Source organism: Balaenoptera borealis (genome assembly GCF_965194805.1).
Source record: "Balaenoptera borealis genome assembly, chromosome: 21".
Lineage (NCBI taxonomy): Eukaryota > Metazoa > Chordata > Mammalia > Artiodactyla > Balaenopteridae > Balaenoptera > Balaenoptera borealis.
In genome coordinates this window covers 11,416,803-11,429,225 of record NC_138880.1, presented here as the reverse complement: position 1 = coordinate 11,429,225, position 12,423 = coordinate 11,416,803, and the positions used below count along the sequence as shown (strand labels likewise).

At 40.4% G+C, this 12,423-nt stretch overlaps 1 protein-coding gene and 1 long non-coding RNA gene across 5 annotated transcripts in view; one reads left to right on the top strand and one right to left on the bottom strand.

Annotated features, from left to right (window-relative positions):
- FUT10 (fucosyltransferase 10) overlaps window positions 1-12,423 on the bottom strand; it is a 284,562-nt gene that overhangs the window by 131,962 nt on the left and 140,177 nt on the right. For all 4 annotated transcript variants that reach the window (XR_014239082.1, XR_014239083.1, XR_014239084.1 and 1 more), the window contains exon 5: window positions 6,628-6,847. The gene's annotated coding sequence lies outside the window, so the exon portion shown is untranslated. The remainder of the gene's footprint in view (window positions 1-6,627; window positions 6,848-12,423) is intronic.
- The window catches only part of LOC309619691, a 92,355-nt gene that overhangs the window by 49,871 nt on the left and 30,061 nt on the right, over window positions 1-12,423 (top strand). The window lies entirely within an intron of this gene.

Below are 12,423 nucleotides of genomic sequence, written 5' to 3'. Positions count from 1 at the left end.
GTCCTGGCCCTAGGTTCATCAGAACCAATTTTTTTTTTTTAATTCCATATACATGTGTTAGCATACGGTATTTGCTTTTCTCTTTCTGACTTACTTCACTCTGTATGACAGACTCTAGGTCCATCCACCTCACTACAAACAACTCAATTTCATTTCTCTTTATGGCTGAGTAATATTTGTATATATGCGTCACATCTTCTTTATCCATTCATGTGTCGATGGACACTTAGGTTGCTTCCATGTCCTGGCTATTGTAAATAGAGCTGCAATGAACATTGTGGTACATGACTCTTTTTGAATTACAGTTTTCTCAGGGTATATGCCCAGTAGTGGGATTGCTGGGTCATATGGTAGTTCTATTTTTAGTTTTTTAAGGAACCTCCATACTGTTCTCCATAGTGGCTGTAACAATGTACATTCCCACCAACAGTGCAAGAGTGTTCCCTTTTCTCCACACCCTCTCCAGCATTTATTGTTTGTAGATTTTTTGATGATGGCCATTCTGACTGGTGTGAGATGATATCTCATTGTAGTTTTGATTTGCATTTCTCTAATGATTAATGAAGTTGAGCATTCTTTCATGTGTTTGTTGGCAACCTGTATATCTTCTTTGGAGAAATGTCTACTTAGGTCTTCTGCCCATTTTTGGATTGGGTTTTTTGTTTTTTGATATTGAGCTGCATGAGCTGCTTGTATATTTTGGAGTTTAATCCTTTGTCAGTTGCTTCGTTTGCAAATGTTTTCTCCCATTCTGAGGGTTGTCTTTTCATCTTGTTTATGGTTTCCTTTGCTGTGCAAAAGTTTTTAAGTTTCATTAGGTCCCATTTGTTTATTTTTATTTTTATTTCCATTTCTCTAGGAGGTGGGTCAAAAACGATCTTATTGTGATTTATGTCAAGGAGTGTTCTTCCTATGTTTTCCTCTAAGAGTTTTATAGTGTCTGGCCTTACATTTAGGTCTTTAATCCATTTTGAGTTTATTTTTGTGTATGGTGTTAGGAAGTGTTCTAATTTCATTCTTTTCCATGTAGCTGTCCAGTTTTCCCAGCACCACTTATTGAAGAGGCTGTTTTTTCTCCATTGTATATTCTTGCCTCCTTTATCAAACATAAGGTGACCATATGTGTGTGGGTTTATCTCTGGGCTTTCTATCCTGTTCCATTGATCTAGGTTTCTGTTTTTGTGCCAGTACCATACTGTCTTGATTACTGTAGCTTTGTAGTATAGTCTGAAGTCAGGGAGCCTGATTCCTCCAGCTCCATTTTTTGTTCTCAAGATTGCTTTGGCTATTCGGGGTCCTTTGTGTTTCCATACAAATTGTGAAATTTTTTGTTCTAGTTCTGTGAAAAATGCCAATGGTAGTTTGATAGGGATTGCACTGAATCTGCAGATTGCTTTGGCTAGTACAGTCATTTTCACAATGTTGATTCTTCCAATCCAAGAACATGGTATATCTCTCCATCTGTTTGTATCATCTTTAATTTCTTTCATCAGTGTCTTACAGTTTTCTGCATACAGGTCTTTTGTCTCCTTAGGTAGATTTATCCCTAGGTATTTTATTGTTTTTGTTGCAGTGGTAAATGGGAGCATTTCCTTAATTTCTCTTTCAGATTTTTCATCATTAGCGTATAGGAATGCAAGAGATTTTTGTGCATTAATTTTGTATCCTGCTACTTTACCAAATTCGTTGATTAGTTCTAGTAGTTTTCCGGTACCATCTTTAGGACTCTCTATGTATAGTATCATGTCATCTACAAAAAGTGACAGCTTTACTTCTTCTTTTCTGGTTTGGATTCCTTTTATTTCTTTTTCTTCTCTGATTGCTGTGGCTAGGACTTCCAAACCTATGTTGAATAAGAGTGGTGAGAGTGGACAGCTTTGTCTTGTTCCTGATTTTAGAGGAAATGGTTTCAGTTTTTCACCATTGAGAATGATGTTGGCTGTGGGTTTGTCATATATGGCCTTTATTATGTTGAGGTAAGTTCTCTCTATGCCTACTTTCTGAAGAGTTTTTATCATAAATTGGTGAATTTTGTCAAAAGCTTTTTCTGCATCTACTGAGATTACCATATGGTTTATATCCTTCAGTTTGTTAATATGGTGTATCTCATTGATTGATTTGCGTATATTGAAGAATTCTTGCATTCCTGGGATAAACCTCACTTGATCATGGTGTATGATCCTTTTAATGTGCTGTTGGATGCTGTTTGCTAGTATTTTGTTGAGGATCTTTGCATCTATGTTCATCAGTGATATTGGTCTGTAGTTTTCTTTTTTTGTGACATCTTTGTCTGGTTTTGGTATCAGGGTGATGGGGGCCTTGTAAAATGAGTTTGGGAGTGTTCCTCCCTTGCTATATTTTGGAAGAGTTTAAGAAGGATAGATGTTAGCTCTTCTGTAAATGTTTGATAGAATTCACCTGTGAAGCCATCTGGTCCTGGGCTTTTGTTTGTTGGAAGATTTTTAAGCACAGTTTTAATTTCAGTGCTTGTGATTGGTCTATTTATATTTTCTATTCCTTCCTGGTTCAGTCTCGGAAGGTTGTGCTTTTCTAAGAATGTGTCCATTTCTTCCAGGTTGTCTGTTTTATTGGCATAGAGTTGCTTGTAGTAATCTCTCATGATTCTTTGTATTTCTGCAGTGTCCATTGTTACTTCTCCTTTTTCATTTCTAATTCTGTTGATTTGAATCTTCTCCCTTTTATTCTTGATGAGTCTGGCTAGTGGTTTATCAATTTTGTTTATCTTCTCAAAGAACCAGCTTTTAGTTTTATTGATCTTTGCTATTGTTTCCTTCATTTCTTTTTCATTTATTTCTGGTCTGATCTTTATGATTTCTTTCCTTCTGCTGACTTTGGGAGTTTTTGTTCTTCTTTCTCTAATTGCTTTAGGTGTAAGGTTAGATTGTTTATTTGAGATGTTTCTTGTTTCTTGAGGTAGGATTGTATTGGTATCAACTTCCCTCTTAGAACTACTTTTGCTGTATCTCATAGGTTTTGGGACATCGTGTTTTCATTGTCATTTGTTTCTAGGTATTTTTTGATTTCCCCTTTGATTTCTTCAGGGATCTCTTGGTTATTTAGTAGCATATTGGTTAGCCTCCATTTGTTTGTATTTTTTACAGCTTTTTTCTGTAATTGATATCTAGTCTCATAGCGTTGTGGTTGGAAAAGATACTTGATATGATTTCAATTTTCTTAAATTTACCAAGGCTTGATTTGTGACCTGAAATATGATCTATCCTGGAGAATGTCCCATGAGCACTTGAGAAGAAAGTGTGTTCTGTTGTTTCTGGATGGAATGTCCTATAAATATCAATTAAGCCCATCTTGTTTAATGTATCATTTAAAGCTTGTGTTTCCTTATTTATTTTCATTTTGGATGATCTGTTCATTGGTGAAAGTGGGGTGTTAAAGTCCCCTACTATTATTGTGTTACTGTCAATTTCCCCTTTTATGGCTGTTAGCATTTGCCTTATGTATTGAGGTGCTCCTATGTTGGGTACATAAATATTTACAATTGTTATATCTTCTACTTGGATTCATCCCTTGATCATTATGTAGTATCCTTCTTTGTCTCTTGTAATAGTCTTTATTTTAAAGTCTATTTTGTCTGATATGAGAATTGCTACTCCAGCTTTCTTTTGATTTCCATTTGCATGGAATATCTTTTTCCATCCCCTCACTTTCAGTCTGTATGTGTCCCTAGGTCTGAAGTGGGTCTCTTGTAGACAGCATATATATGGGTCTTGTTTTTGTATCCATTCAGCCAGTCTACGTCTTTTGGTTGGAGCATTTAATCCATATACATTTAAGGTAGTTATCGATATGTATGTTCCTATTACCATTTTCTTAATTGTTTTGGGTTTGTTATTGTAGGTCTTTTCCTTCTCTTGTGTTTCCTGCCTAGAGAAGTTCCTTTAGCATTTGTTGTAAAGCTGGTTTGGTGGTGCTGAATTCTCTTAAGTTTTGCTTGTTTGTAAAAGTTTTAATTTCTCCCTTGAATCTGAATGAGATTCTTGCTGGGTAAAGTAATCCTGGTTTTAGGTTTTTCCTTTTTATCACTTTAAATATGTCCTGCCACTCTCTTCTGGCTTGCAGAGTTTCTGCTGAAAGATCAGCTGTTAACCTTATGCGGATTCCCTTGTATGTTAGTGGTTGCTTTTCCCTTGTTGCTTTTAATATTTTTTCTTTGTATTTAATTTTTGATAGTTTGATTAATATGTGTCTTGGCATGCTTCTCCTTGGATTTATCCTGTATGGGACTCTGCACTTCCTGGACTTGATTGACTATTTCCTTTCCCATGTTAGGGAAGTTTTCAACTATAATCTCTTCAAATATTTTCTCAGACCCTTTCTTTTTCTCTTTTTCTTCTGGGACCTCTATAATTCGAATGTTGGTGTGTTTAATGTTGTCCCAGAGGTCTCTGAGACTGTGCTCAATTCTTTTCATTCTTTTTTCTTTATTCTGCTCTGTGGTAGTTATTTCTACTATTTTATCTTCCAGGTCACTTATCCGTTCTTCTACCTCAGTTATTCTGCTGTTGATTCCTTCTAGAGAATTTTAATTTCATTAATTGTGTTGCTCATTATTGTTTGTTTGCTCTTTCATTCTTCTAGGTCCTTGTTAAGCATTTCTTGTAGTTTCTCTATTCTATTTCCCAGATTTTGTATCATCTTTACTATCATTACTCTGAATTCTTTTTCAGGTAGACTGCCTATTTCTTTTTCATCTATTTGGTCTGGTGGGGTTCTACCTTGATCCTTCATCTGCTGCGTATTTCTCTGTCTTCTCATCTTGCTTAACTTACTGTGTTTGGGGTCTCCTTTTCTCAGGCTGCAGGTTTGTAGTTCCCATTCTTTTTGGTGTCTGCCCCCAGTGGGTGAGGTTGGTTCAGTGGCTTGTGTAGGCTTCCTGGTGGAGGGGACAAGTGCCTGTGTTCTGGTGGGTGGGGCTGGATCTTGTCTTTCTGGTGGGCAGGGCTGTGTCCAGTGGTGCGTTTTGGGGTGTCTGTGAACTTAGTATGATTTTAGGCAGCCTCTCTGCTAATGGGTGGGGTTGTGTTCCTGTCTTGCTAGTTGTTTGGCATGGGACATCCAGCACTGGATCTTGCTGGCCATTGGGTGGAGCTGGGTCTTAGTGTTGAGATGGAGATCTCTGGGAGAGCTCTCGCTGATTGATATTACGTGTGGCTGGGAAGTCTCTGGTGGTCCAATGTCCTGAACTTGGCTCTCTCACCTCAGAGGCTCAGGCCTGACACCAGGCTAGAGCACCAAGACCCTGTCAGCCACACAGCTCAGAAGAAAAGGGAGAAAAAAAAGAAAGAAAAAAAATTTTTTGAATTAAAAAAGAAATTAAATAAAATAAGATAATTACAATATAAAAATTTAAAAAATATTAAAATAAAAAAGTAATTTAAAAAAAGAAGAGAGCAACCAAACCAATAAACAAATCCACCAATGATAACAAGCGCTAATAACTATACTAAGATAAACATAAAAATCAGAAACAAGTCAGTCGAAGACAGCTAATCCCAAGTCTACAGTTGCTCCTAAAGTCCACCACCTCAATTTTGGGTTGATTCATTGTTTATTCAGGTATTCCACAGATGCAGGGTACATCAAGTTGATTGTGGAGATTTAATCCGCTGCTCCTGAGGCTACTGAGAGAGATTTCCCTTTCTCTTCTTTGTTGGCACAGCTCCTGGGTTTCAGTTTTGGTTTTGGCCCCACCTCTGCATGTAGGTTGCCCTCAGGCTACTGTTCCTGCCCAGACAGGACAGGGTTAAAGCAGCGGCTGATTAGGGCGCTCTTGCTCACTCAGGCTGGCGGGAGGGAAAGGTACGGTAGTTATAATTGGAATGCGGGGCGAGCCTGCGGCGGCAGAGGCCTGCATGACGTTGCAATAGCCTGAGGCGCGCCCTGTGTTCTCCTGCAGAAGTTGTCCCTGGATCACGGGACCCTGGCAGTGGCGGGCTGCACAGGCTCCTGGTGGGGGGGCGGGGTGTGGATAGTGACCTGTGCTTGCACAGGATTCTTGGTGGCGGCAGCAGCAGCATTAGTGGTTCATGCCCATCTCTGGGTTCCAAGCTGATAGCCGCGACTCGAGCCCCTCTCTGGAGCTCAGTTAGGCAGTGCTCTGAATCCCCTCTCCTTGTGCACCCCGAAACAATGGTCTCTTGCCTCTTAAGCATGTCCAGAGTTATTCCCGGACTCCCTCCCAGCTAGCTGTGGCGCACTAGCTCCCTTCAGGCTGTGTTCATGCAGCCAACCCCAGTCCTCTCCCTGGGATCTGACTTCTGAAGCCCGAGCCTCAGCTCCCAACCCCTGCCCACCCCAGCGGGTGAGCAGACAAGCCTCTCAGGCTGGTGAGTGCTGGTCGACAACGATCCTCTGTGTGGGAATCTCTCTGCTTTGCCCTCCGCACCACTGTTGCTGTGCTCTCCTCCATGGTTCTGAAGCTTCCTCCCTGCCCAACCCCAGTCTCCGCCAGTGAAGGGGCTTCCTAGTGTGTGGAAACTTTTCCTCCTTCACAGCTCCCTCCCAGTGGTGCAGGTCCCGTCCCTATTCTTTTGTCTCTGTTTTTTCTTTTTCCTTTTGCCCTACCCAGGTATGTGGGGCTTTTCTTACCTTTTGGGAAGTCTGAGGTCTTCTGCCAGCATTCAGTAAGTGTTCTGTAGGAGTTGTTCCACGTGTAGATGTATTTTTGATGTATTTGTGGGGAGGAAGGTGATCTCCACATCTTACTCCTCCGCCATCTTGAAGGTCCCTTTATGTATTACTTTCTTAGGTCAGGGAGGAAGCCAACTGGGAGATACTCCATGCTGTTGGTTAGCTGACAGTCTCCATGCTTTTGATTTAAAACAGAAAGATAGCAAAGATGAAGCCCAACCCTGTAGAGACTGGTTTGTATTTTTCCTCTAGAAGAAAGAATAGCAGATGCTTTCCTAAGTAGTTTAGAGCAGGGTGTACATGCAGCCCCTCCACAGGTTGTGAGCCAGGCTGCCAGACCTGGGTGAAGGGTCTAAAAGCCCAGAAGGTTGTTCTACCCAGATCGTGGTCTCAGCACAAGATTATAGGAGCAGGGGTGATGAAACTAAAGAAATTGCTGTCCATAGCATCCATTTTCATTACTTTTAACAAAAAGCTTTTAAAAATCTAGAAGACTAAGGCATGAGATATGTTAGGATGCATTCAGCCCCAGAAATATACTAAAGCCTATACGTTATACAGAAGCCTGCTTATACAATTTTACTAAGTCCAGAAAGTAAATGAAACTTGATCATCACTCCTGTTTTCTCTAGAGAGAATTAGATTGGGTTTTTCTGATAACATCCACCCTTCTGATATTACTTTATATCTTATACTCATAGTCAAGCTCTCTGGAAATCGTGATGGAGAGGTTCTGGTTTATCAGGTTTACCGCCCAGAGAGGTAGATGGTGAGCAAACAGCCTATCCTCATCATGCTGTCATCAGCATTTTTCACCCGGGATCTCTTTTCTTTTTAATTTTTTTCCTCTCTTATTTAGAGGCTATGAAGGTTCCAAACTTGGAAATAAAGTTTAATATGACAGACCTGCAGGTAGAACATTTGGAGAGCTTTTTCATTTCACATGTGATCAGTTAGGGAGCTGTTCATCTACTTCTATAATCCACCAGGCCACAGCCAGGATGCTTCCTTCTCAGAATGACATCTTTTCAGCTCTTCAAATTCTAATACGGCCATGTGCCATGGTCTCTCTCTCTCTCTCTCTCTCTCGTCCTCTCTCTCCCTCTCTCTCTCTAAGAGCTAGTTAAGCATTCACTAGAAGTGTAATAAAGGAGATGAATACCAGCCCATTCTAATCACTGATGCCCAGCTCTGGCTCAGCTTTTGAAAAACCATCTCCTTCCTTCTCCTTTGCCAACAGCCCCACCCGACCAGCATTTGACTCATTTGAAACAAAGAGATGGCACATTTCATTCCATTAAAAAAAGTAAAAAAGGAAACAGTCACTTATTGTCCTTAAAGCTTCTGGTTTTGCTGCCTATGAAATCCCATCACTGTCTAGAATCCATTTGCTTTCCCATGTTCCTAGATTATTCCAAATCTTCTCTTATCTACTGAAATCCACAACTCTGCCACCATCCTTACTCCCGGCTGATGACATTACTTCCTACTTCACTCAGAAGTGACCTTCCACAGACTCTCACAGCATATCTCCTGCCTTCCCACCTGTTAGTGGATCAACTTGTAAGTTCCTATCTAAAGTCACGCCCTCCACATGGGTACCAGGTCCCATGTCCTCCATCTGCTCCAGAACTTCACTCCTGAATTCTCCTTTCGCTTCTATGTCATCTATTTTTAGTCTCTACTGGATTATTCCCATCAGCATACTAACGTGCAAGTCCTTCTCTCATCTTGGAAGAGAAAAGGAAAAGGAAGGTTGACTCCACTTACCCCACCAACTTATACCTAATTCCTTTGCTCCCCTTGGTAGCAAATCTCTTTGAAAGAGTTACCTATACTTTCTGTCTCTCATTCCTCTCTTCTTATTATCTCTTAAACCCACTCCAGTCAGCTCTGTATGAGATGCTGAAGCAGTTCTCAACTCAACACCAAGAGGTAGGGCAATGGGGTGAAAGAACGTAAGCTCTGGAGCCGGCCTGGCTGAGTTCGAATCCCCACTCTGCCACAGTCCAATCGTGTGCATTTAGAGAAGTTACTTAATTCCTCTGTTCTTTGGTTTCTTTATTTGTAAGAAGGGAACTATATTAGTATGTACCCCTAAATTTGTTGTGAAGATTAAAATTAGAAGTTGCATGTAACCTGCTTAGAACAGTGTCTGGAACACACTGCGTCCTCAGTAAGTGCCGGTTACTATTATAATCTAGAGCAGTGCTATCCAAAAGAAACATAATGAGAGCTACATATATCATTTAAAATTTTTAGTTGTCATGCTTAAAAATGATAAATGGGAATCGGTGAAGTTAATTTTAATAATTTCTTTTATCCCAATACCCAAAATATCATTTCAACATATAATCTATATAAAAATCATTAACAAGATATTTTAAGTTCTTGTTTTTGCATCAAGTCATCCAATCCAGTGAGTATTTCACACTGACAGTATATCTCAAATCCAGACTGTGCATATTATTAAGTGCTTAGGAACCACATGTAACCAGTTGATACAACAGAAGAAACCCATGGGAAGTGCCCCCTCTTTGGCTTGCTAGAACCTAAATTCTAGGTTATAATGCCTTCTTACAATACATGTCATTTGCCTTAAAACTAAGGTAGAAGTCCCAAGATTCAGTCCACCATCAGTGTCAGAACCAGAAAATTAATGGAGACTTTAGTTTATAAGATCCTACACCTAATCTCCCCAAGTGGACCAGGTTAATCCATCCTTTTCCTAAGACATCATCCATTTCCTCTTTGAATGGGCACATTGATGCTGGCATTCTGCCAGCTGCCATTTTTCCAAAACAACTCTTTCCTTTCATTTGATTCATGTTCTAACTCATGTATTGATTTGTACTTTCTGTCTCTTTCTCTTGCTTTTCTCATCATCATCATTTTCTGGAAATGAGACATGGAATCAGATGACAGCTGGGTAAGGGAGAGGTCGGAAGGAGAGCTAAAGGGATGATTTCCATGATATCAAAGTCAGAAGCTAGATGAAACATCAGTATTGGAAGTATTGTGAGTGGATGTGTGGGGTGCCAGAAGGTGAGAGAAGGGATGTAAAAGCCTCCCATTTCTCTCCATCTTCACTGACACTGTTTCATCAGGTCACCCCACATACACACTGGACCAGAGCAATAGCCTCCTGACCAGAGAGTTGGAAACACCAGGGTTAAATTTCTGTCTCTTTTGTTTAGCTCAGCAATGGAAGTCCTAACCGCTGGAGGCAATGGAGTTCCCCATCTCTCATTTCTTAGGGATCACCGTCCTTCATTACCTGATGTCCAATGCCTTAAAAACCATTGTTTTATATATATTTTCTGGGTGGTGGTTGTTGTTGTTTCTGGTAGGAGGATACATTTTGTTCCTGTTACTCCATCTTGGCTCAAGGCAGAAGTCTGGGATGGTAGAAGTGTAATCTTAGTGAATTTGGAGGCTTCCCCCTGCTCTAGGATTTTATCCAGGATCAGGACACCTCCTATAGTGCGGAGACATGGGCTGATGTGAACCTATCGGGTCCTCAACCACTGGTCCATGCAGGTGCTGCTGAGACAGACTTCGTCTCTGTGACCCTTCAGCTCTGGCAGCTCATTACTGCTTCTGGGCTGTGTTGGACGTCTAGGAGCCTTTGTGAGTCTCTTTAGCCCCATTATCCCCTAGATGCAGTACCATGTAGCCATGCTTTATCTTTCTGTGATCTGTTCATCTCTCCAGGCCTTTGCTGGAGAGGATGTGCAGGTTTCTCCCCCAGGATCATACTGATTTCTTCGCTCTTATCCCCCCCATCCCCTTACACCCTCCTTAGCCTTGGAGGAATTGTTTTCTTATCGTGGATGGGAGTGGATTTTGGAGACTCGTCTATAAGTGAATCCTTAAATTCCCCCAAGGGCTGGGGCTTTGGGAACACAGAACACAGCCTCTCAAGCCTTTCATGCTTTCTGCCTGTCACATCCTTCCCCGTAGGCCACATAGAGAAAGCTGATTATCTGCCTGAAGAGAGGAGGTAGGAAAAGAGAAAATACCATAATAAAAAATTATGCCAGAGTGGTAAGAAATACTCTTTATTTTGTTGGGACATTTACCTTTTGAACTTACTCCATTTACAGCTATTTAAAAAGTAGCAAAGTATTTTTTAGAGAGAGTGCACTGAGCAGAGGCTTAACTTAAAAATTCTTTTTAGTACCACTATATTTGTATGGCAAGTGTAAGCTAGATTGAGGATATATAATTACTTGGCTGTGTTCGACAGTAATGTTCAACATGGCATACAAAGCTGTTATTTTTAGCATCCTGAATAAAGATGTTTTCCCGTCTTAGACTCCAGTCTTCCCTTCCACATCCACCCAAGTTAACCTTGATACATTATTGATGTATCCTCAATATTGTTTCTATACATAATTTTTAACCAATAAAAATTTTTAAAAGATTTAAGATGCATAATTTCATCACTGAATTCTGATGTATTCAGCATAGTCTGGCTTCCAGCCTCTGTAATTCTTCTTTCCTATATGGCTATGGCCACAGGACCCCAAAACAGCCACATGCTGGTCTCTAGGATGAATTCTGGCCTCAAAATAGGTGAAATTATGATTTTTCTGCCCACATTGTGAGATGAATTTCCAAGTGGCTTCTAGGTTGCCCCTAGCCTTTGTTTTTTTGATATTGAGCTATATAAGCTCAATATCAAAATCTGTATACTTTGGAAATTAATCCCTTGTTGGTCCCATCATTTGCAAATGTAATGCTCTTGAAAAAATGAATTATTATAATTGTTGTTTTTGTTATGTCCCTAAGAGGCAAATATTTAGTGACTGAATACGAGGGTGGTAATATCTCTTCATTACCTCCCTGTTAGAATATCCATGTGATGCCTTATTCTATGATTCAGTGGTTTCTCCTTTAAGCAGATTCCTTGTTATCCTTAAAGACACAATTCTCTCTGAACAATGTCTGTTTGGTCTTCGAGGTGCCCTGTTTTGGGGATTGAGTCCTGCTACTGGAAATTTTCTCCACAGCCAGTGAAACATCACACCAGAGTCAGACTATGGCCTGCTGAACCATCTGGCAGGAGGTATTCCAACAGTAGTGCTCCTCCTGGGCAAGGAGGATATCCAGGTGCCACCTCTTTAGCATATGCTCCACATTTTCAGAAGAGTTCATGCTGAAAGTTAAAGGAAATGATAAAGTAAGCTAGTTCAGAGAAGGAATATATAAGCCAGGGAATGGTCTCATATATCCAGCTCTTCTGGGTTGAGAATTTAATATGTACCAGGCACTGTATTGGGTGTTGGGTGTACAGAGATGAAATAGATGTGAATGAAATAGACATGGTGCCTACACTTTGTGGACCTCACTCTTGGGTGGGTGTGGGGAACGGGGGCAGGTGAGCTCATAAGTAGGTAAACAAATGCATAAATCCATAATTATAAAATGAGAACGTCCAACAAAAGGAAACAAACAGCCAGCGATCATAAAGAGCAACGAGTAAGGATCAGAGAAGGCCTGCTTTAATCATTAATATTTAACATGCAACTTCAAGGAGAAGATAGATATTAAAATTCATTCCCAACAGAGAAAAGGACAGAACAATGGCTCTAAGGCAGTGATAATAGCAGCAATGGGTTCAATCCCGGGTCGGGGAACTAAGATCCTGCATGTTGTATGGCGTGGCCAAATAAATAAATAAAATAAGTGAGAAACATTAAGAGATGAGCCCTATGGTTGTCCCAGCTGACTGCCTTGAGAGCGCTTCCA